The 25,686-nt window shown below is 41.3% G+C and overlaps 1 protein-coding gene and 1 long non-coding RNA gene across 3 annotated transcripts in view; one reads left to right on the top strand and one right to left on the bottom strand.

Moving 5' to 3' along the window:
* The window catches only part of fkbp10a (FKBP prolyl isomerase 10a), a 355,663-nt gene that overhangs the window by 17,249 nt on the left and 312,728 nt on the right, over positions 1-25,686 (bottom strand). The window lies entirely within an intron of this gene.
* On the top strand, positions 8,635-11,423 carry LOC311299853. The gene is made up of 3 exons (XR_014629203.1): positions 8,635-9,654; positions 9,762-9,848; positions 10,676-11,423. It is a non-coding gene; the product is annotated as an uncharacterized lncRNA (long non-coding RNA).

Consider the following 25,686-nt stretch of genomic DNA (forward strand, 5'->3'; position numbering starts at 1 on the left):
CAGGTAAGACCTGTTGGTCATTTCTTCCGTATCGATTTTGTTTCGTCAAAATTCACGGTGAATGAGTATCTAATAAGCTGTTTAAATACATATGTGCATTTACAGCTCGCTAAGTTCGTAAAACAATCCTTTTATTTTGGACTGAGACATTTTATTGTGAGTTTAATTCCCGGAAAGGGAATAGAGACTCTAGAATTATAGGATTTCTCACTCCAAAAACACTGATAGCTCACCTGAGAAGGACCGCGCCCCCTCGTGGCCGCACCCCTCTAGGTCAGCTATCCCCTTTTCTGCTCAAATTCACTCTACTCTGCTTTGTTTCCATTTCTAATCTACCTCAAAGATTCTGTCTGGTTTTATTTTCATTTAATAATCATTTAATAACAACTTCAATGTTATGGTGATTATTTTATTTTTATTTGATTTGATTTTTAGAAATCTGTCTCTTTCTCTAAAAGAAAAAAAAAAACTTTTCTTTCCAGTGTATTTAGATTTGATGTGAAATTGAAACCAATTAATTCGGTTATTCCCACTATCACATTTAAGTCAACATAGCTCCTGAGAAACGCAGCGCCCCCGTGTGGAAGCTCCCTTTCTCAAGTCAGCTATCAGCTTTCTACAAATTTACTCTGTTGAAATTCATTTCATGTATGCTTTCCTCGAATGATTAGTTTATAATCAGTACAAAATAACTTAAATGTTGTTTGATTGTTATAAATAATCATTCGAATACTCTGTTAAATTTACCCCAGGCTGATTTAAATTTGATCTTAAGCCAAGTTTGAATTAAAAATTTAAAGTTTGTCCAACAGTTAAGGTGAACTGACGAGAGGAAGAGCGCCTCCTAGAGGCTCTATTAACCTACTACAGCGGTCTACCGCACCGCTTTCCCTGTTTCCACCTGCATTGAGGCACCGCTAACCCTCTTCTGTTGCACCTTTAATTGACAAAGACCATACACCTCTTAAATTCATTTTCCGCTTCAAGGTTGGTTTAATTTTATTTTTTCCTTTCAAAGTTTTATTTTATTATTTTTTTTGTTTTACCACCTAACCTTCCACAGGTCCATTGTGATTTCTGTCCTATTTCCACATAATTCCATGTTGTGTGTCGTATAGGCAAGAATCTCAGCACCTGCAGTGGAATAGAGGAGTCCCGGCTCGACCTCTGTGGGTGAGTCTGCCGACTGACGTTTCCGACGCTGACCGTGCAGTGACTCTTGAGTTTCTTTTATCTCTGCCACTGGTTGCGGCACGCAGTAAAGTGACATCAGCAATCTGGTGCTTCGGAGTGTCAGCCACAAAAACCGACGCAAAAGTCAATTGTTGAGACCGCGGCACAAACAATAGGCAGTCCCTGCCACCGTTCTGTGAAGCCCTCACCTTTGCATTGCGTTTAGGTTGGCTGGCACCTCCGGGACTACCAAGGTTGTGCCTAAAGTCACCCTGTTTGAGAAGGGCGCAACCGTGTGCAGAGTAACGGAGAATCCAAGGTCACGGCGGCCAGGTGTTTGGGGCGCCAGGAAGGTTGACCGCGCTCAGCAGGGGCCGGCTGGGGTGACTTCAGTCCATTTCAGGTAAAACTGAACTTTGATAAAAAAAATTTTTAAAAAAATTCTGCCTCCCATTATAAGCCACATAATCTTAAAAAAATTTCCCCGCCAACACTTTCTAAGTGTTTCGGTTTACCTATTTCCCCCTAAGGCATCTCCTCTGTACTATTAGTGTTTAAATTGCAGCATAGATCAAATCACTGATATTTTTGTTTAATTTTTGTTTCTTCCTTTTCAAATCCTCGCCTACTCGTACCTTGCATGTTCTGTTAGACTTGTTTTTCAGGCACCAAAGAGACCCCAAAGAAAGCTAAGTAATAAGAGTGACAACTGAGCAGACTCTATTTGTTTCTTTTTCTCTCTCGGGTCCTACGCTGACCCGCCTAACTGACTATATCAGTTAAACCAAAAGATCCTATAGACGGTACACCGTACTATAGCTCATTAGCCTCAAGACAGCTTGCAGTGGCCCTTTTGTGTGTGTGTTGTGTTTCCTCTGCCTACAGTGAGTCAAAATGTCGCGCGCATCCAGTCCCGCGGAACATTGGGATGGCCTCACCGCGTGGCTGAGTGCCATGACAACCGGCTGTCTACCAAAAGACCTTGGCGACCCAAAACTCCTGAGCCAGCAGGAACTGGACTCCAGCGTGGATCAGCTCATGTCCCATGACCCCACGCAGGCCTATAGTTCGAAAGAATGGAGTCGCATCATCGGAAGTCTCTCTCACTACCTGGTGGCCCAGGCACGTCTGCTGGAGAAAGACAACGCCAAGCTGGAAAAGGAAACCACTAGACTAAAGACTCAGCTGGAGGATCTCCTACTGGAGGCCGGAACCGAGGAGGAAACACGCTCAAAACTACAAAAGGAAGTGAAAAGATTGCAAAAGGCCCTGGAGGACCTGCGTCTGGACACGGACAGGACAGTGGAGGCGGAAAAACAGACCATGGCAGCCCTCAAGGACAAGCTAATACGTGGAGAAACTCTGCTAGAAAGAGCACACACGGAATTAAGAGACAGAGATGCTAGAGTCAAAGCTTGTGAAACACATTTGCAGAAGGCCCGAGCCGAAATTAACGAGCTCGTCCAACAAAGACACGATCTTAAAGACGAACTGGACATTGTCCACCGTGAACTCAAACATTCGTACGGACTGCAAGGTGAACTAGAGAGGGGGACACACATCACTCCGTCTCCCCTCACCAGCGAACCTGCACTTCGCAGCCAAACCCTTAAAGCTAAAGAAGAAGAGGAAAGCCCACGTCCCGACACTATCTCATCTGCCAGCCCCGCCCCGGAGGGGCGAGCCACCAGTCACCGCACAGCCTCTAAAGAACTGGACAAGCTGGCAAGAAACATCCCCACGTTCAACCCAAATCCAGCAGGGGGCAGCGACGTGCACGCATATTTAACAGACATTGATTTTCACTTGCAAACTGTGGCCAACGTCACTACGTGGGACAAGTTATATCTTCTTCGGATAACGTCTGGTCGTGCCGTGCGGAGCTTTCTGGACCGTCAAACAGAGGCGGTCAAAATGGACTATGCACAATTACGACAAGCTCTGATTCGTGAATTCTCAGACCCCGAATCTGACCAAGGCATAAAAGCAAGCACGGCTTGAGACCCCGCAGGCTTACTATGGCCGCCTGCGTCAAGCTTATTTCGGTCCAAAGAATGAGGCGGACATGGAGCAGGATATTAATTTCAAAACCCTCTTTCTGCGAAATCTCCATCCAAGCCAAAGTGCGCATCTGGGCATTCTGGTTTGCCCACGGACCATGTCAATCCAACAATTGCGTGACTTGGCTCACAAAGCATAAGTCAAACAAAGAACTGTGTCTGAAAAACCGGCAAAACATCGCACAATTTGCTCGATATCAGAGCCCTCTCCAGAACTGACTTTAGAGGACGCAACACCCCCCAGGTACCGACCCGTCAACAGAGAACCAAGACCGTTCCAACCAAACAGAGCGCAACGTGGACGAGGGGGGGGTGCCCGCCCAAGACAGCATAACGACCGTTTCGGGGGATCCTGGGACCGACATCACTTCTCCTACAACCAAAAGGGAGGAGGAAACTGGGATGCCGACCGACACCACAGAAGAAATCGACCCCAATCTCCCCGAACAACAAGCCCAGAGAACCGACCCAGGGACCCCCCTCGACGGGACCCTGGTAAACACAAGCTGGAACAAGCCTCCAACAAAAACAATGCAGCCACGGTTGAAGCGGCAGAACTTCTGAGCGTACTGCGAGAGTTTCTCCAAAAGAAACCTCACAAGGAAGACAAAGATAAACCAGACACTGCATGACTAACCCACATGCCTGGAACCAACGCCACTCACAACGCTCCTCACGCTGACAGCCAACCTGACACTGTTGTTAAACCGCAACCTATGAAACTTGCTGGTACGTCACTGAGTGACAGCTCCACCCACTCCCTCAAGCTGACAGCCCCGCAAAACACGGCTGTCAGACCACAAACTGTCAAACTCGCTGTTGCATCACCAAATGACAGCTCCACTCACTCCCTCCAGCTGACTGCCGCCCAGAACACTGCTTGTCAGCCACAGACTACTGAACTGAATGTCACACCACCAAATGACAGCTCAACTCACTCACTCCGGCTGACAACAACTCCTCCTGAACAAGACGGCAGTAACTCTCACCACAAGGTACCAGACAGTGCTGTCTTGGTGATCTGCACCCACAACGAGACACCCAAAACCTACCCTCACTGCTTGCCAATCAACACACAAGATCCCACGCCACAACTCCTGGGTAAACTCATTGAGAGAGGAATGGCACGAAAACTTTACTTAACCATTACCTTGGAAAAGGAAATGCAGCTCGAAGCACTGGTGGACACCGGCTCCGATCTAACGCTTATTTCTGTTCAACTATTTGAAAAACTCCAGTTTGAAGCTCAAATACAAAACCGAACTCTTAAATTCCACACTTGTGAGCTGAACGTGCAGTCATACAGCCAAAATGACATCCAGCTAAGGAACGTAGCTCCCATTCACCTGGCAATCGGTCCTATGAGCATCATCCATCCAGTATATATCTCTCCTATGAACACTTATCAATTTCTCATAGGCAAGGACCTGCTGGATCGCTTTGAACCCTTGTTAAACCTCAAGCACCTACAAGTTTGGGCACAAGTGCGCGAACCCATCCCCCTCCAGCCGCACAAGTCCATTGAACAAGACTGTCAAGCCACAGGGGTCACGGAAATTCCCTCAACCAACCACGAGGACAAAGCCCCCACTGCTGATCAGAGTTCAAGTTCGCTCCTCTGCACTTTCAAAACCACCCAAGGTTCTGAGAACTACTGTCCCCAGGTCGAAACGGACCTGCAGCTGCAAAATACAAACACCACAGACATTATTCTGGCCCTATGGGCAGACAACTCAGCCATCAGTCTCTCACTATTCAATACCATTATTGAAAACACACCGGACCTGCCCTATACCGGCAAACGCACCCGTTTCCCTTTAAACTCAGATCCATCCTCAATGACATCTGCCAAAGGGATCTGTGCTCTGAACTTGAAATGGAACCACCGGTACTTGACCCATTAATTCCTGATCCTGGAAAATCCAGCCCACGACGTCTACATTGGAGCAGACATCTTGATTCGCCTCAAGGCTCAATGAGGTTGTATGGGCTCCACTGACTTCACAGCCACCTGTTCCCATCAGTCATGACAATCTACTGTCAGGGCAAACCATCCCAGACGTATGCACTCTCATCACCGAACAGGGAACAGTGGTACCTGCTTACACTAAAGGAGTCGCTGTGCGGCTCAACCTGCGACAGGGCCAAACCCTAAACCACACCCTGGCTTTCTTCCAACCTTCACCTGAATGTGTGGAACTCGGACTCACCCTCGAAGCCACACCCCTCACTGAAGTATCATCTCGGGTAGTCTATATTCTGTTTAACAATTGCACAGCAACTGACATCAGCATCCCCAAAGCCTACCGACTGGGATGGCTAATCAGTCACGACTTTCATGACTTTGAATTGATGCTACCAGTCATAGGGCCCATCCCACCTGCACTGATACCCGAAGGACATACAAACAACACACTGTTCACGGCACCCTTCCAATTCATTGCCATCACATCTGTCATGTCGATGGCCAAAGATCAGGTGTGCAGAACGGAACTGACAGAGGACCAACACCTCGCAGTGTACACAGTCTCCCACCAGCCTGTCGGTGAGACTGGCGCACCTGCCACGCCTGTCAAAACCAACCCGACTGATGACAAGCCCAACGGATGAACCATACCAAGGTTTTGAATCTCAAGTGCAACAAATTCTACAGGATGCCGACGCACTCCAGAATGAGGCAGACCGCCAAAGACTACGACAAGTCCTTTACAAGTTCAAAGAATCCTTTGCAAAAGACTCTTTAGACTGTGGTCTCACCGACCTCCACACCGTGCGTATCCCCACGCACCCTGAGGCTCCTCCCACCTTCGTCAAGCAATACAAAATTCCCATCGCCTCACACGAACCAGTGCAGGAAATCATCGAAACCATGCTTGAGAAAGGTGTGATCCGAACGTGCAATAGCACCTACTCTGCCCCAATATGGCCTGTTCTCAAACCGAACGGCAAATGGAGACCAACTATCGACTATCGAAAACTGAATCAACAGGTGCCGTTGTCACGGTGGCCCATGACTCAGCTGGAACAGGAAATCCCACGAATCAGAGGAGCCACCATCTTCTCTACACTCGATGTGGCCTCTGGATTCTGGACAATTCCAGTACACCCTGACGACCAACACAAGCTGGCATTCACGTTCGGCAACCGACAGTACACTTTCAACAGGTGTCCGTTCGGATATGCAAACTCACCAGCCGAGTTCAACATCTTTCTGAACAAAGCATGCCCAGACGCCAGAATGAGAGGTAACCTGATTTACGTCGACGATGTGCTCATGAAAAGCACAACGGTGGCCGACCACCTCAAAGAAATTGACTATGTTTTGAACCAGTTGGCCGCTGCCGGCGCCAAAATAGCCCTCCACAAGGGGCAGTGGTGTCGCACAAAGGTAAACTACGTCGGACTACTCATTGGACATCATGGCATTGAACCACAATCAAACCGTATTCATGCCATCCAAAACATCAAACCTCCCTCTAACATCTCTGAACTACGAAGTTTCCTAGGGGTATGCAATTACTCCCGACAGTTCATCGAAAACTACTCAGACATCGCCAGGCCTCCCCATACAAAAATGTAATATATGGCCATATATGTACTTATATTTTAAATAGCATGACATATATCTATACATATATTTGACTTATATGAGAACACAATATATGCCTGCAACATATATCTATACATATATTTGACTTATCTGAGAACACAATATATGACTGCAACATATATTCTATACATATATTTGACTTATCTGAGAACACAATATATGACTGCAACATATATCTATACATATATTTGACTTATCTGAGAACACAATATATGACTGCAACATATATCTATACATATTTTCTATTTATCTGAGAACACAATATATGCCTGCAACATATATCTCTACATATATTTGACTTATCTGAGAACACAATATATGCCTGCAACATATATCTATACATATATTCGACTTATCTGAGAACACAATATATGTCTGCAACATATATCTCTACATATATTCGACTTATCTGAGAACACAATATATGCCTGCAACATATATCTATACATATATTCGACTTATCTGAGAACACAATATATGCCTGCAACATCTCTACATATATTTGACTTATCTGAGAACACAATATATGCCTGCAACGTATATCTCTACATATATTTGACTTTTCTGAGAACACAATATATGCCTGCAACATATATCTCTACATATATTCGACTTATCTGAGAACACAATATATGCCTGCAACATATATCTATACATATATTTGACTTATCTGAGAACACAATATATGCCTGCAACATATATCTATACATATATTCGACTTATCTGAGAACACAATATATGCCTGCAACATATATCTATACATATATTTGACTTATCTGAGAACACAATATATGACTGCAACATATATCTATACATATATTCGACTTATCTGAGAACACAATATATGCCTGCAACATATATCTATACATATATTCGACTTATCTGAGAACACAATATATGCCTGCAACATCTCTACATATATTTGACTTATCTGAGAACACAATATATGCCTGCAACGTATATCTCTACATATATTTGACTTTTCTGAGAACACAATATATGCCTGCAACATACTGTATATCTCTACATATATTCGACTTATCTGAGAACACAATATATGCCTGCAACATATATCTATACATATATTTGACTTATCTGAGAACACAATATATGCCTGCAACATATATCTATACATATATTCGACTTATCTGAGAACACAATATATGCCTGCAACATATATCTATACATATATTTGACTTATCTGAGAACACAATATATGACTGCAACATATATCTATACATATATTTGACTTATCTGAGAACACAATATATGACTGCAACATATATTTGACTTATCTGAGAACACAATATATGACTGCAACATATATCTATACATATATTTCACTTATCTGAGAACACAATATATGACTGCAACATATATCTATACATATATTTGACTTATCTGAGAACACAATATATGCCTGCAAAATATATGAACATTTATGTGTCCAAACATGTGAAGAAAATATTTGAGTTCATCCATATATGATACCATATATCTGCATATATTACAGTATAGTATTGGTTTCTCGCATATATGGACAACATTAATTATAAATATGTGACATACATATTTGTTTCCAACATATTTAATAAATGTATGTAAACATACACTGTAACCCTTTACTGTAAATTTACAACGAATTTCTTACAGAATTGTACTGTATTTCCATAATACAGTATTAAGCTGTATCTTTTACAGAACAGCTGTAAATATACAGCACATTTCAGTTTTCGTCCTGATAAATTCGTTACCATCATACTGACTGAAAAGGCATTGCATTGTGGGATTGATTTCTTTCGCGCTCAATTCAGTTCAAATGTGACGCGTCATGCGAGCAGACAGTAACGTTAGGCAGCTACAACAGGCAAACTCGTTTTGTCAGCGGGATTCAACTGAACAAATAATCATTCCTGTTATCAAGATAAACAATGTCTGCGAATCTGTGAGCAATTTTAAAGCTTTTTTGAGGTTCGGTTCGGTTCGGTTCGGTTCGTGTTTCAAACATTAGTTGCCTGTGACGCAGCAGAAAATGGACGACGTTAACGGTAGCAGCTACCTGAAGACGGATGGAAGAATTTGTCATTGAATAATCTAACCTGCGCGTGACGATAAGTGGGATTTAGAGTTTGAGAAGATGGAGAATTGTTCAACTGAGTGATACGGTAAGCCATATATAAGTTTTTTTTTTTTTTTTTTGCGTTCACATTTCTACATTGTTTTCACGTATTTGGTTTGATTTTGCGAACGCGGTTTACTACCGTGGCCGCGCAAGCAATTAACTGACTCTGTTCCACCTGTTTACCAAGTAACGTTAACTTCGACATTTCATATAATAGGCAACCTTTACCATGCTATTTGCATGACGTGCATTTGATATATATTTTTTTCGTTTTAGGCTTTGTAATCTGATGGCCATTGTTAATGTAAGTGCTTTTAAGTAGTGTTACAGTTATAGTCTATGTGGTAAAAAAAAAAATCTCTGTCAGTTCTGTGATCGTGCTTTTGAATCGTTGTCAGAATTTTGCTAGCACATGAAAATCCATGTTCCTAATGCTGTTTTCAAATGTAGTAGGCCTATCCCTGATTGCCATCCCATGGTCCTACAACTACTCCCTAATTCAAAGAAGTTAGACGGTGTTATCCTTCAAGCAGATAAGTAGAGATTATTCAGCAAATCTCATTAATTTGTAATATGTTTTGGTTCTGTTGATCAAGGTTGTGCTGTCCTTTTTAAAAATTGTTTCAGGAATTTGCATCGCTGATGTCCAGCAATCTACATTTGCCAGAAAGTCCACGACTTATTTCCTGGTATGTAAACATTAAAGGGGTAGATGAAACCTAAAATGAAAAGCCATCATTTACTCACCCCACTGCAAAATATGTTTTTCTTAATTAGTGTTTTATTTTGTTTCCAGTCCAGATATCTACAATTCTTACATGAAGAAGCATTTAATAGACACGTAAAAATTGTCTTGTTTTCTGAAAGAATAAGTCAAAATTAAGTGAGTTTATGCTTAAAACAAACAAAATTATATGCCAGTGCATTTTAGCATTCTAACTAGGGCTGCACGATTAATCGCAATAAAAACGCACGCGATTTGGCAAAGGCTGCGATTATCTTACGCGCAGCTTGTCAGTGGAGTGCGGCTGATTGATAGTAAATGCTGCTCCATCTGAACGCCAGAGGGCGCTCTCACACAAACACGCTAAATATGCCCCGCTGCAGAAGTACAATAACAGCACATCATTCCTGTAAATCCCTATCGCTGTAGCTGAATAAACAGAAGATTGAAACGCTTTGATTTAACATGACTTATAAATACATGACTGCCTTCTGTGTAAGAAGGCACATCATCTCACAGGAGGATGCTCAACTGTCGTTATGAAGTGAGTTTGGAGTAAATGCATTTTATTAAATGTTGTCTTTTGTTGGACAAGAGGTTCATAAATGATTCTCGTGTTTGGAAAGATGTTTGACGCGTGTTGCTTTTTCAAATGCACGTTATAAGTGACTCAAACTCACAGTACTTTCAGATGGAGCAGCGTTTACAGAGCCGTACATCAATGACAAGCTGTGCATAAATAATCGCAGCCTTTGCGATTTCAAAATCGCGATAAGTCAAATCGATTTAAGTGCAATTACATGGAAATTGCGATTAATCGGGCAGCCCTAATTCTAACCAATTTTAATTTTTAGTTGAAAAATTTAATTCATAGAACTATGAATAGACAACTACATCGAACCACAGTGGAACCCACAGTAGTTATTTTAATTATTAATATTATTTATTTATTTATTCTTTTTTTTTTTTTTTTTATTCCATTACAGGTCAATCTCTAAGCAACCAGTGCTGGATATTAAGTTTGGAAGGTCAAGGTGTGTGTGAAGGATCACAGCCTCTTCATCACTGGCCTGGCAGCGCTGTTTGCCTCCTCCTATAACTTCAGTTTGCAGTACCAAGAAGAGGCAGCACCTTGAGTTTGTTCAGAGGTTAGTCATTGGCATATTTGCCATTCATATATATATATATAATTAGACTGAATTGTGTCACTAACCTTGACTTGACAGTATTTATTATGTTGACTACTGGTATGAACAATATGGCCCTGGTTTCCATACAGGGCTTAGCTTAAGCCAGGTCTAGGCCTTAATAAAATTAGGGTATTTAAGCAGCTTTTATAATAATGTATCATTAAAAAAAAAAACATTACTGGTGTGCATCTTGAGATAAAACAGTGGCAGTCATATATTTTAAGATATGTCAGTGCAAGTTGTTTTCAGTTGAAGGATTAGTGAAAATTCTGTCATTAATTACTCACCCTCATGTCGTTCCAAACCTGTAAGACATTCGTTCATCTTCAGAACACAAATTAAGATATTTTTGATGAAATCTGAGAGGTTTCTGAACCACCCATAGACAGCAACGTCTTTGCAACTTTTAAGGCCCAGAAAGCTTGTAAAAACATTGTTTAAATAATCCATGTAACTAGTGCAACCTTAAAGGAGAACTCCGGTCAATTTTAACATTGAGCTCATTTTTTTGTAAATTTGGAGTGCTGTCAATACAGAGAACAACGACAAAAATCGGTGTTGCCTACACCGTGTTATCCTCTTTTTAAAATTTGCACGCTGTTGACTTCAAGTTTTAAACCTGCTTTTAGCCTCTTAACATCCTTGATGTGTCATACAAGTGCCCAGCCATGTGAGTGATTCCTTCAGAGTGAACACGGGTGAATCTGACTGCAGTAGATGTGAAAGATATCTTGTTGAAACATCTACAAATGTCCGTATATAGGTGAAAATGCCCCTTGAAATCAATTTAAGGTGGCAAATATTACCCCTTAATAAAAAATGTTAATTTCTGTCACTGCTGTAAACTGACCACTGCATATAATATGAAAAATATGAATATCTTTGTCAGTCAGCTGTCAACAGGCCTAAACAAGCCATGGCACCAAGCACAGAAACACAATCAGTAAAATGTTATCTAATTATTATCAAGAAAACTTTGAAAATATCGATCGAGACATATTTTGTCAATATTGCACACCCCTAATGCATGGTATTAATTTTGATTTCTTCGGGTCTTAAAAAGGTCTTAAAAAGCCTTAAATTTGACTTTAAAAAATGTGCAGAAACCCTGCATCATAATATTTAGGTTGAACCACTGTAGCTGATATTTACCAATGTTTTTACCACTTTTCTGGGCTTTGACAGTTGCAATGATATTGATATCAATGGAAGGACAAAACTATCAGATTTCATCAAAAATATCTTCATTTGTGTCCTGAAGATGAACAAAAGTCTTGAGGGTGAGTAATAATGACAGAATTTAAATTTTTGGGTGCAAACATGCATTTTAGTCTGGTAAATCATGTTGTCATATATGCAATAAATATTGCAAGGCTTGCAATTAAGTTAAATTATTTCTGTCACAAAGGTTTGGGCTGGATTCTGGCAGTGTGTGCTCTATATAAACGGAGAGTCTAAAGACTGCCTTTCCACTGATACTCTGATGGCACCGGATGAGGGGATGATATTGTTAATGAGCTGGGTGATGAGTAGACAAAAGTTGTAGAATAAAACTTTAAATCTGGCAACCCCACTTCCAAAAATTTAGTTAGTTGACAGTGCGCATGTAAACAGACACATTGGGCAGAAAAAATATCAGTTATTGATCACAACATCCAACATTGCATTTTTTTTTTTTTTTTTTATGTTGTTCAGTTTTAGTCAGCTTTTGTGCTGTCTCTCTTTGTCAAAATATATACACTCAGTTAATAATATTTAATTGTTGTTTTAGACGCCTTTTAGACGGTTTCTTGACATCAATCCTGAACGTGGATCAAAAACAAAGAAAGGACAAGTAACTTCAAAGAAAACTGGCCAAGTTGTCCAAAACAAGAACACCACTGTAAGCCTACAGGTGTCCTCACTTCTGCGAAACCTTGCAGACTTTGAATGGGATTTCGTTTGCACTTTTATGGACTTCAAAAAAGAAACAGCATTTCACTGTCGTTATAAAGCTTGGAAGAGCAGGAAATTTTTTAATAGAACTCTGATTGTATTCGTCTGAAAGAAGAATGTCATATACACCTAGGATGACTTGAGGGTGAGTAAATCATGTGCTAATTTAAATTTTTGGGTGAACTATTCCTTTAATTAAGTGCTAACTGTTACCTGTTTGTTGTTAAGTGTTAAAATGGCATTTTATGTTTAAAAAGTAATTCAGCCAACATGTTCATAGAAGGCAATTTAACTAAATAAATGTTTTAAAACCCAGAAAATGTTGTTTTCTTTTTCCTAATGTGACTACTCTTATGAAACCTTAAAGTATAATATTTTAATTATGTAATAATAAAAGCAGTATTCCCTGTAAAAATACAATTTATTGCTGTCGACAAGTTTAATAATGTAAAATGTGGTATATACTGTATTTGGTAATTACAGTGGAGTACTGTAAATGCTGTTTACTGTAGTAATGTTGTAAAAATACAGTATGTGGATAGCAACCCAGCTGCAACTGTAAATTTACAGTGAAAAGTTTTACAGTGTATATGCATGTGATACTGATGCATTTTTAAAGCTGTGGCATATGGTTATGGTACTTTGTGGATGTATTTGTCAAAAATGACAAAGAAAACACTGCATTATTGTATTAAAATACTATATTTGGTATTCACACAATAGACAAAATCTCCAACTATAGGTATTTAATTTCAAGGCATTCAGATATAAGATTTGTATCCCTAATATATGTGAAAGTATGTAGGCGAGAGGCGGGACGATTGAAACGCGGGACGGATGAAACACTGAGATTTTCTTGAAAACCACTCACGTCATGTACGTCAAACTTCGTCAGCACGTACAGCACGCAATGCCTAACATACCCGCGAAAACATTTCTTCTTTACGTCGTGTCGTTTTGGAGTTAAAGCCGCAAAGCTGTTTTTGAATGCGGTGAGTGAATTCTTTCGTGCGGTACTTTTTTTTGACTGACAAGTTGGATTTATTGTTTCATGTGCCATTGTAATGATAATACGGCAGGTGTATTAGTACTGCAACACACCCTTAAGTGGGCAAAATCAGAGTTTTTTAGTTTAAGAGCAAAAGAGGTTTAAATGACAGGATGCGCTGTCGGGACGGTTGAAACACTGTTTAAACCGTCCCGCCCGCGCGTCCTGCCCGTTAAACCTGGTCATAGCATATACTGTTCATAGATTCATATACTGTTTCTAGACTTATGTTTCTTTTAATGCAAATTAATTTTCAATTACGCAACACATGCTATCTCTGTAATAATCATCAATTGTCCAATCTTCAATATTCAATAAATTTCATTTATCGTCGTCTGGTTGACCTCGTTTTCTTCATAATAACAGGCTATTCAACTAGCAAACACTCAATATGACTCAAGGAAGAAATGTAAGAAAATTAATTGTAAACTGATTTGTCTGTCTTCGTCAAAATAGCCTGTTAGAAAGATTACAAAATGCGCATAGGCTTATCGCTTATTGTTTATTGGGCGACAGAACAAAAATGGTTAATATGAACCTTTAAATGAAAATAAATTACAAAATATGTTTGTAACAATATGTACATAAGTTACTTGTCAGGTGTTGTTCACAAAAAAAAGCATTAGATGAATAGTTGCCATTTAAACTGTCATGTTTCATCCGTCCCACCCCTGTGTTTCAACCGTCCCGCACAGGCGGGACGATTGAAACAAAGCACAACTCCCGTTCAAAGTCATATTTTACTTAAATCATTCTATATTTGTACCGAATAACACATGATACTAAGAGAACACATATGTGAGTTGTTAATCACAAAAAAATTAAAAATCTATCTGTAACCTTATCTTAGAAAACGATGTTTATCTGAAAAGTGTTTCAACTGTCCCGGCTCTCCCCTAGGCTACTATAGAAATAAGTACATATATGCATGTATAAATATATGCGGCATATATGCATGTATAAATATATGCGTCATATATGCACGTATAAATATATGCGTCATATATGCACGTATAAATATATGCGTCATATATGCACGTATACATATATGCGTCATATATGCACGTATACATATATGCGTCATATATGCACGTATACATATATGCGTCATATATGCACGTATACATATATGCGTCATATATGCACGTATACATATATGCGTCATATATGCACGTATACATATATGCGTCATATATGCACGTATACATATATGCGTCTTACATATATTTCACATTTATGTGCATATACGGGAAAATATATGGCACTTACATGAAAACGGCCATTTTTGATATATTTTGAAATATATGTTTCATATATGTATATGTGTTTTACATATATGAATTTTGCATATATTCTCATATATGCAGCAGACATACATGGGCACTAACATTATATATGTAATTTACATATATTGACATATATTACATTTCTGTATGGGTCTAACAGCCCTGCTGAAAAAAGACTGCCCTTTCGTCTGGTCAGACGCACAGACACGCCATGGCAGAACTAAAAAGACATTTATGCACAGCACCATGCCTTGCTTACCCTGATCCACAAAAAGAATTCCACCTGGAAGCTGGGTTTTCAGATCAATGTCTCAGTGCTGGCCTATACCAACAACACGACCAAGACAAAAAGGTGGTTGCATATGCCAGCAAAACGCTTCTACCTCCAGAATGTAAATTCTCAGACTGTGAAAAAGCTTTGCTCTGTACAGTATGGGCCATTCAGCGTTTCTCCAACTACATTGGGGCACAAAAGGTCATCATAGACACTTGCCACCAGCCCGTCACGTTTCTAAATAGCCAGAGAATTCGCGACGGCGTGGTAACCAATTCACGCATAGCTACATGGCTAATGGCTCTCCAAGGAAGAAATGTCGAAGCCCGATATGCACAAAGTCACAAATCTGCTCTAGGTAACAGCTTGGCGGCATGTCAAAACTGCTCTGACAACTCACCTGATGCAACGCCGGAAACACCCGAGCCCCAGCAGCCACAACTGACTTGTCACAGGTACTTCGAAAAGAATGCGTGCGAAGGTATGCCCACAGCTTACGTTGACGGGTGCTCCTACAACAGCGAGGGCATCCTGAAAGCAGGTGCAGGGGTACTATGGGTGAACAACCACCCATGCCCACCACAAGACTTCAAGCTGGGCCCCCAGTCATCACAATATGCAGAAATAGCAGCAATTCTCATAACTCTGCAAATCGCATCGGCCCATAACATCAGAGAACTTCTCATCTGCACAGACTCTAACTATGCCAGACTCAGTTTTGTATGCCATCTCCCCACCTGGAAACAGAATGGGTTCAAAACTGCTAACAACAAGCCTGTCAAGCATCAACACCTGTTCCAGGAATGTGATAACATCACAACAGCACACGACGTCACCGTGTACTGGAAAAAGGTGAAAGGACACTCCAAAATCCCAGGCCAAGACAAAGACTTCAATGACCACACCGACGCCCTCGCAAAAGCGGGCGCCCTACACGGTGAACCGTGGTCTTCCCCGAAACCCTCACCCACCCCCGACGTCACAGTGATAACCCGCAGCAAGCGGCCCCCACCTGCTGCTGAAACTGCTTCACAACTGATATCACTAACTCCGCAAATTTCAAACAACGACATTGCGGACATGCAAGCCTCTGACACTGCCATAAAAACATTTAAAACACACCTCCTCAACCCCTCCACCTTCCCTATCGCACCTTCGGACATCAGCGATGACTCAGATCTCAGACACTTACATAACTGCAAACATAAGCTGCGTGTGCGGGACGACATTTTATGGTTTGTCACCGATGACACCACTTCGCCTAAACTCGTTGTGCCCCGATGCCAGAGGGGGGAGTTCATAAACCACGCCCACAACGCACCATACGCGGGACACCACGGTACCAGAGCCACGTATGAGACACTTAGACAGGTGGCATATTGGCCATGTATGCAGCAGGATGTAGCAGAGTACGTGAGAGAATGCCTGGTCTGCTGTCAGTTCCAACCAACAAACATAAATCACAGAGCCCCACTGCAACGCAGAGGGATCACGTTCCCCTGGTCAGACCTTCAAATTGACTGGGTAGGACCCCTGCCCAGATCAACAAGAGGCAATAAGTACTTTCTCACGGTGGTGTGCCAATTCACCAAGTGGGTAGAATGTTTGCCAGCACCTAACGACACTGCCCAAACAACGGCATACCTCCTGATGAACCACATCTTCTCCCGATTCGGACTGCCACTAAGAGTCAACTCAGATCGAGGTACTCATTTCACCGCAGAGATCATGCACAAGATCTGGAGAGTTCTAGGGGTGCAAGCTAAACTCCACATCAGCCACCAACCGATCTCATCGGGCCAGGTAGAAAGATCTAACAGAACGGTGGTCGCCATGTTGAGAAAGTACGTGTCGGCTAATCAAAAAGACTGGGATGTGAAACTTCCCCTGGTACTGATGGCCATCCGAGCCACCCCGCAGGAATCAACGCGAGTACCGCCGTTTGAACTCATGACCGGAAGGCAGATGACCCTACCATTACACCTGTTGTACCAACCAGGAGACCACAACCTTGTCACTGCCCACTGCCCACTGCCCACGTCCCAGTATCTGGATGAGCTCCATAGACATTTGAAAACAACTTTCGCTTTCGCCCAGCAACACCTGAAAACCAGCGCCGAGGGCCAGAAAGCATATTACGATCGAAAGGCATCACACCAAGAACTCAGCGTGGGCGACAAAGTCCTGTATTACAGTTTCGCCTTGCCACCCAAGCAGTTGTCAAAAAAATTTCTGCCCCATTGGACTGGACCTCATGAAATAGTGAACAAACTCTCCCCCGTAGCATACCAGATCCAGCTTAAACGGGGACCAAGAGAACCAGTTCTCAAATGGGTCCACTGCAATCAGATTAGACGGTATCTGGCCCTTAGCAAAGACAGACGGGAAGAGGCCAATACCAGCTAAACTCAACCACCGTCATCACAACGAAAACAACTGTCCTATGCAATCCAGAACAACCCTCGCTGACCTGTACCTCCTCTCTGTTCCCTTCTCCTCCAGCTCTCCCTTTCTCTTGCCTGTAACAGGATGCTGCTGTGGATTGCCATCATGTGCTTTCAGACGACCAGAGGCCAACCACCACCCGATGTCATCTCACCAGGGCCAGCCTCAGGAATTGTGTTGAGAGAGCAGCCCGGACTGCTTATCACGAATTGCCGAACACACACCCAGAAAGTGTACGTGCGACTCGACCCTCGAAACGTCTACCGTGCGCACTACCCAAAAACAGTCGTCCAGTACAGTTGGGCAGGTGCCAGATGGACAGAAACCGCCCTCAACCATGCGGAAGCTGACATCAAACACATGCTGAGCCAACTTGAGAAGATGACGGTCACGCAGGCCGAACTGACGGGACACAACAAACGTTCCAAGCGCTTCCTGGGAGCATTGCTCGGGGCCGCTGCGGCCGTAGGCACGCTGTTCAACATTGGTATGTCCAGTGTCAACGCCGTGAACATCGCCACTGTGCGACGGCAGGTAGCCGAAATCCAGACGGAACTCCCACAGTTAAAAGATCAACTCACCACACAGAGCGCATCCCTGACGACCATAGGCAAGACCCTTAGAGGGACGGTAACCATCCTCAACACGCATAGTGTCATGTTGAATCAGACGGTGAACTCCATGAAAGCGCTGTTCAATGTCTTCCAGGATGACTTCGCCCAAACCCAATTGGTCACCGCATTAATGTCCGACATGCTCAGAGAAGTGAGCTCCTCTCTGGACAGTTTGGCCATGGGTAGGATTCCGCCCTATCTGATACCCCTAAGCCTAGTGCAAAACGTGCTGGCTTCCGCCATAACCACACCCACTGACCCGGTGCAATTACACCTTGCCTACTCCTTGGGCAGTGCCATTCCACTGTATGTTGACCCTGCACAGGGAGAAATGGCCTTCCTCCTCAGTCTGCCCGTCATAGAGTCAAGCCGAATCTACCGACTCAAAGACATTGTTAACGTTGGATTCTGGCAGGGTGACACGCAATTCAAGGTACGGACTCCAGAGGTGGTAGCTTACCACGACAGCGACCCACAACTGTACCTAGCCCCTAACTTGCACATGTGCACGCTCACCAAAGACATTCACTATCTCTGTCCAAGCAAACCTTTCCTCAGAGACAACACAGACGGGATTTGTGGCCTGCAACATCTTGCTAACGACGCACGTTGCCCGGCTGACGCTAAACCTCGCGCACAAGTCACTGAGACGCAAGCCGAAATCGTAGGAAACCGATGGCTCGTCAACACTCCAGTAAGGTCGGCAACACTGACCTATGATCAACACGACACCGCTACACGCGTCAATCTGCTTAACCAAAACATGTGGATTCAAGTCCCACGAGGAGCCATCCTCCACCTAGATGACCTTGCTTTGTACCATCTCCCAAGTGAAGAGTACCAAGCCGAGCTAGAGATCCCACACAACCCGCCCTTCCAGGTGATTGGCTCCGAAACAGGAGGAAGGCGTGGCTGTGGTCCCTTCAAAAACACGCGCCGGCTCTCTAAACTTTGCAGTTCAACAGAGAGAGAGAGACCTGCCTCCTTCCTTCTTCAAAGAAGCCTCGTTTTCTTTTTGTTTCGTTTTTACTCTAAGTCTTTCTTTTCTTGATAGTTTATTTCAGTTTGATAATTTTTCATACAAACCAACGAAACCAACTTAAGGCTAAATTATCTTTGGGCTAAGTTTAACAAACTCTCTGAGTTACCATTGCAACCAAACCTCGCCTCTGACGAAGCGGCTGACCACGCGTTCCAGGTGCCTTTGTTACACGAGACGCATACAAGAGGGCCTCAAACAAGTACTGTATATCCTTAAATTCGCAGATCCAAAAGAAATGCTGTTTTAAGTTGTCTGGACATTGCTATAGCCTTTGGGTTCTCGTTGAAAGTAACGTTTTAAACTGTTTGCCTTCTTCCTTGTTCTGACTCTCTCACACACAATCTCACACTCTTCTTAACCTGTTAGCGTTCCTGCAAATTCTGCCAAAAACACCTAAAAAAGGCCTACCCAAATTAAATTGGATGCTGTTCTTGAACCATTTGGAGTATATGCATGGTATTGGTCTCTTTTGAAAGGGGACACTTTGAGGTTTGTTCCCAAACAGTCAGAATCACTGTAAGTCTCACTGGTATTGAGTAATAGAACTTTGAACACACTAAAAAAGAGGGAAAAAAATTTCCGCCTAACTTTTTTTTTGTAAAAAGATGCCTGCAGATAACTATAGCTGGGAGGTATTAGCTGGAAAACACAGTGGGATCACAGCATGAAGCCTTACCAAGCCCAATTTAAATGTTGATAACAAAACCTAAGCTAATGAGTGTTTTACACAGGTTTATCTAAGTTTATGTCTAGGCGCTCCCCAAAAAAGGCCACTTGGAGACTCCAAATGACCCTTTGTAACCACAGACACATAACATGCTGCTATTCTTGAATGCTTTACTGTACAGGCAAAATTTTGGGCTCTAATGAAAGGTTACACTTAGAGCTATTCTATTCCTTATTCAGATTCACTGTAAATAATTGTTGACACATAGTACATATTTATTTTTTTTGTCTTTCATAAAGTTAACCCTTCAAAGCACCCTATGTCCCGCGGGCGACCCGTCGGAACACTATCTGGACTCACAGACACATCCACACACACAAACACACACACACACGTGCTCCTGAACTCCCACATACACGCTGCCACACCTACACACACCCAAAACTCTCTCTCTTCCTCTCTCTCATTTTCTCTTTCCCTCTCATAATCTTGTTATTATTTTATTCTGTTTGCTTTGATTTATTTTATGTCTTATCGCGATCGTTTATGTTGTTTTGTTTATGCATATTTACTCCTGCGTGATTGAATTAGTACATGTAATCTTAGTTGTTTGATTAAAACTTTATAATCCTATGAAATTGAATCTGTCTCATATTGTTACATTGCTGGAATCCCTGAGAGTGCGATTACCTCCAAGCTCTATTTTTAGTTCTACCAGTAAATATCTAAATTGTCTATAAACCCTAAAGTATCGTTCTCTGTGGCCACAAGAAGGATATCTTGTCGGTGTTATAGACTGATAGGTTTCTGTTCAGAAATTGTACATATTGTCTGCCGGACAGATAATTTGCATGATAAATGAACACTAACTTTTACCTAAATTTCCCCTAATTGAACATATAAATTCTACCTACTTATCGCCTATTTAGAATAAATTAATTTGTGTATACGGCACATTAATATTCATATCTTATGAATATTAATTCTCATTGAGCTAATAAATCCCCTTAACTGACTCAGTGTTGTTACATCTCTCACAGTGGACATGCACCTACGATGACAATTTCAGACCCCTCCATGATTTCCAAGTAGGAGAACTTGCAAAATAGCAGGGTGTTCAAATACTTATTTTCCTCACTGTATATAGCTGCGAGCAGCGATGGAGGGCCCAAGCTGGTGACACCGCCACCCCGGTGGCTGGCACCAGGGTGGCGGTGCCACCGGCTTTGGCCCGCAATCGCTGCTCGCAGCTATATTTATTTTTTTGGGCCTAAACATGAGGGCCTTAACATGCTCGAAAACTCACGAAACTTTGCACACGCGTCAGAACTGGTGAAAATTTACATCTGATATAGGTTTCAGAATTGGGCAGGGCAAAATGGCTCGATAGCGCCACCTATAAAAGTTCAACGGAGTGCGCCTCCCGCTATGTTCTACGTACGTATACGAAATTCGGTACATACATGCAAGGACCTAATACCTACAAAAAAGTATCTTGGAGCGTAGCCCTAAACACAACAGGAAGTCAGCCATTTTCAACTTCCTCTCAGATTTTTGTGCAGTTTTTGCCATTTTCAGGCGTCGTACTTTAACGAACTCCTCCTACAGTTTTAATCTGATCATCTTTAAATTTGGTGAGTGTAATCTTAAGGCCTTTGCGACGTTAAATTGCCAAGATCTTGAGTTTTCGTCGAAGGGCGGGTCCTCGGCGGCCTGACAAATTTTGATGTTTCGCCATGAAACAGGAAGTTGCTGTAACTCAGGCATGGAATGTCCAATCTGCCCCAAACTTTACACTTTTGATAAGCGTTCTGTCCTGAACACATTGTCATGCTCATATTCAGTTAAAGTCATAGCGCCACCTGCTGGCAACAGGAAGTGGCATGTTTAACCCTCTGGGGACCAAAAACGTTTTGCTCGTTTTTTTTTTTAGCAATGAAAATAAACACTAAATGCTCTGTTAATTTTGATCTTTCATTTTCGTGTAATACATCAATCGATCCTGTTCAGTTTCTATTTTTTTTCTGTATACTCACAATAAAAATAAAGTGTTTTGCTTTTTGACAAATAAAGAAAAATTAACATGATGCGATTTCTGCCTTCTCTCTGTCAGTAAACTCCCATTTGAAACGCGTTCGAAAATGATCTATAACTCCGCGAAAATTCAGTCAAACAGGCAAACAGACCCACGGGCATAAAGCTTGAGATCGCATCTTTTAAATGAAGTAATTTATATAAAAAACAAATATTCTCAGCTGTAATCTGTATAAAAAGAGAGCGACTCCAGTCGAGCTCATTACGAGCCATTCAAAAGTAATTTGACCACTCCCCGGAGAGCGCGTGCTATTCAAACGCAAATTCTGAGAACCATTTCAGTCTGTGAAACGCCCCCACATCAGCTGTAAACAAAGCACGTCGCAATCGAGTGAGGCATAATATAGCCTACCTTATGGAGAAAAGTTTCCTCAGAACAGTGCTGATATGAGGAGCAATATCTCCTGATATGAGGAGCAGATCCCGCTGAGGAGTGAGGTAGGCTGTTTTCTTTTCTCAAGTGTTGATGTGGAATAACGTTATGGAATAACGTTAGTGTAGGCCTATGCAAACCGCAAAAAGATGAATCGCATTTCTATAATATGACTCGCCTTTCTGCGAGATGAATGAAGGGTACATATTTGTAAAGACTGTTTAGCCTAAATATGAATTGCGCGTCTGTGTGTGAAAGAATAAACTGCTTTGCTATAGCCTACTGAGATGAGTAAAAATCGACTGGAATATGTTGAAATAAAATGTATTTGTATAAGCAACGTATTAAACTGCAAATTAGCATTTATATGCCCTAATATTTCATAAAAACAACGTTACAGTCAGTCACTTGTTGACTAGATTTGGTTACAGTTTTTAGGCTACTGTAGAATATACTGCCACATCAAATAAGCTTTTGTTTAGCAATTTCTGCTCATATCTAACGTTATATATATATATATATATATATATATATATATATATAACTATATATATATAACTATATTATTTATATATATTATATATATTTATATATATTTGCTATATTCAAACTAATGAATACATATGATAAAATGTAGGCCTATAATCTTTTTTTTTTTTTTTTTTTACAAAGAAAGAGTACACTTGAAATATTGTTGAAATTGTAATTAGGGGTTCAAGCACGAAGTGCTGAAACCCTATTGTAATTGTACTGATTTTTATTATTATTATTATTATTATTATTATTATTATTTTTCTTCTGCCGTAAAACTCATCGTGCAGCCCAAACCGTAAGAGCTGGAGCTTTGAAACTTTGCCAGATGGTAGTACAAAAATCGAGGAGAGGTTCAGAGAATATGACCCCAATTGGCCCATAGGTGGCGCTATAGCAACCAAAAGCGCGAAACTGCTCATAACTCCTAGACTGTATGACGTAGACTCAAGTGTCTTATATCACTGGAAAGCTGGAAACCTGAAGGTCAAAACGTTTATCTCCGATTTCATTTACTCTATGCAAATTGTCCGCCATTTTGAATTTAGTTAAAAACCTACTTTTGCGAACTAGTCCTAGGTTTTTTGTCCAATTGGATCCAAAACAGTGCAGAAATGTTCTCTGGAGTCTGAATATCAATAATTATCGAAAAAAAGTCGAAATTTCGATTCCTGATCGCCAGGGGGTGATAAATTAATGTTGTGGGAGGAGCCTATTTTACTAAAATGGCTATAACTCGAGAATGAAATTAGATATCTTCACCAAACTTGGTGCACATGTGTATGAGTTCAATCTGGGGTCACAGTAAAAAAATCGCGACGATTGATCACTAGGTGGCGCTATAACATGAAAAAAACATGAAAACGGCTATGACCACGTGACCGTTAGTCCGATTGACTTGAAAATTGGTATGCAGTGTCTTGGTCCAAGGTGCCATGTATGTCTATGAGGACATTGGCGTATCTCGAAAAACATGGCCGCCATCGACCAATGAAATTTGAGCACCTATTAGACAAGGTTAACGGAGGCCGATCGGAACGAAACTCGATGGGCATGTTCGACTCATGGCCCTAGAGGTCTGTAAGAGTTTTGAAAGAAATCGGCCACTAGTTGGCGCTAACGAGTTTTATGGCTCTGTAATCACGTGGTGTTACACTTATCGTCACAAAATGCATATCATCTGATAGATCTGCTCATGCTGAACAACTTTGCCTCAAGAACTAATGCTGTCAATTAAACCGTTTATTAAATATTCGTAATTATGTTAAAAACCTACTTTTGCAAACTAGTCCTAGGTTTTTCGCCCGATCGAAACCAGACCAGTCTAGGACAATTCTCTGGACACTCTAGATCAATAATTATCAAAAAAAAGTTGAACTTTTGCATGTAGATGGCTGTAATAGGGTCATTTAGAAAAGGGGCGTGGCAAAAAAAACACTAAAAAGCCTATAAATCCTAAATGAAAACTCAGAACTTCACAAAAATTGGTGAGCATATGTGACATAACATCATTAACAAGCATGCCAATTTTTATGGAGATCGGACCATAGGTGGCGCTATAACTGCTAAAAAGCTTTAAAACCATATATTTCCTATGGTATTTCCTGTAAATGGTCTTTTCCATCTATTATGTCAGTAGTTACATGCTTGCTAAATAAAACTTAATCACTTTTGATGCTTTTGTGCTTAAAGGCCTTAACTGCTTGAACCCCGATAAATGCTGCTTGCAGCTTTAATTATTGTTGTAATTGTAACATTTTTAATAAAATAGCAAAACATCTTTACAAGATAGATGTAAGCGAAATCTTAAATGGTCAATATAAGTCTTCTTCTAAATACATCTTTTGTCCTTGCATTGTGGCTCAGTCAGTGTCACACCTGAATGAATGGCTAATTATGCAGAGTCATTATGCAGAGTGGGTGGGACATTGTAATCTAAGGTGTAAACTACTCCTCCCCCTCGCATATTGGCTTTCCAAGCAAAACCTGTTTTACACCATTTAAATCAATGTATTTTTTTTTGTGAACGATAAAGCAAGACTATTTTCACATAATTTTGAAGCTAGAACTCAAAGGGACAACATCCATTAGTCAAAAGTCTTGTGGACACATATTTAATATGTGTTTTGTGGTCTTAATTCAGCAACTTTCATTAAAAAATTTTCCAATAACCACGCATAAACATTATTCTCTTAAAAATACAAACATCTACATACACGTTGCTCGCATATTATGGTAGCCCTGTTTGTGCTATATAGAGTGAATTTACACCTTTGCCATTAACATGTTTATAAATAACTGAAAATGGTAATCTTATGGTAACAAAATTATTACAAACTTGCCAAAATAACCCGTGAACTGGGTTGCAAATTGACTGGATGGTAAATTTTTGGACATGTCAGTTTCACAAGAATGCCCAGTAGACTAGATGCTTCATTTTTAATTACATTTATTCTTAAAATTCTGTAACATTTTGGGCCCTATTTTGACGATCTGAA

The sequence above is a fragment of the Rutilus rutilus genome, assembly GCF_951802725.1.
Source record: "Rutilus rutilus genome assembly, chromosome: 11".
NCBI lineage: Eukaryota > Metazoa > Chordata > Actinopteri > Cypriniformes > Leuciscidae > Rutilus > Rutilus rutilus.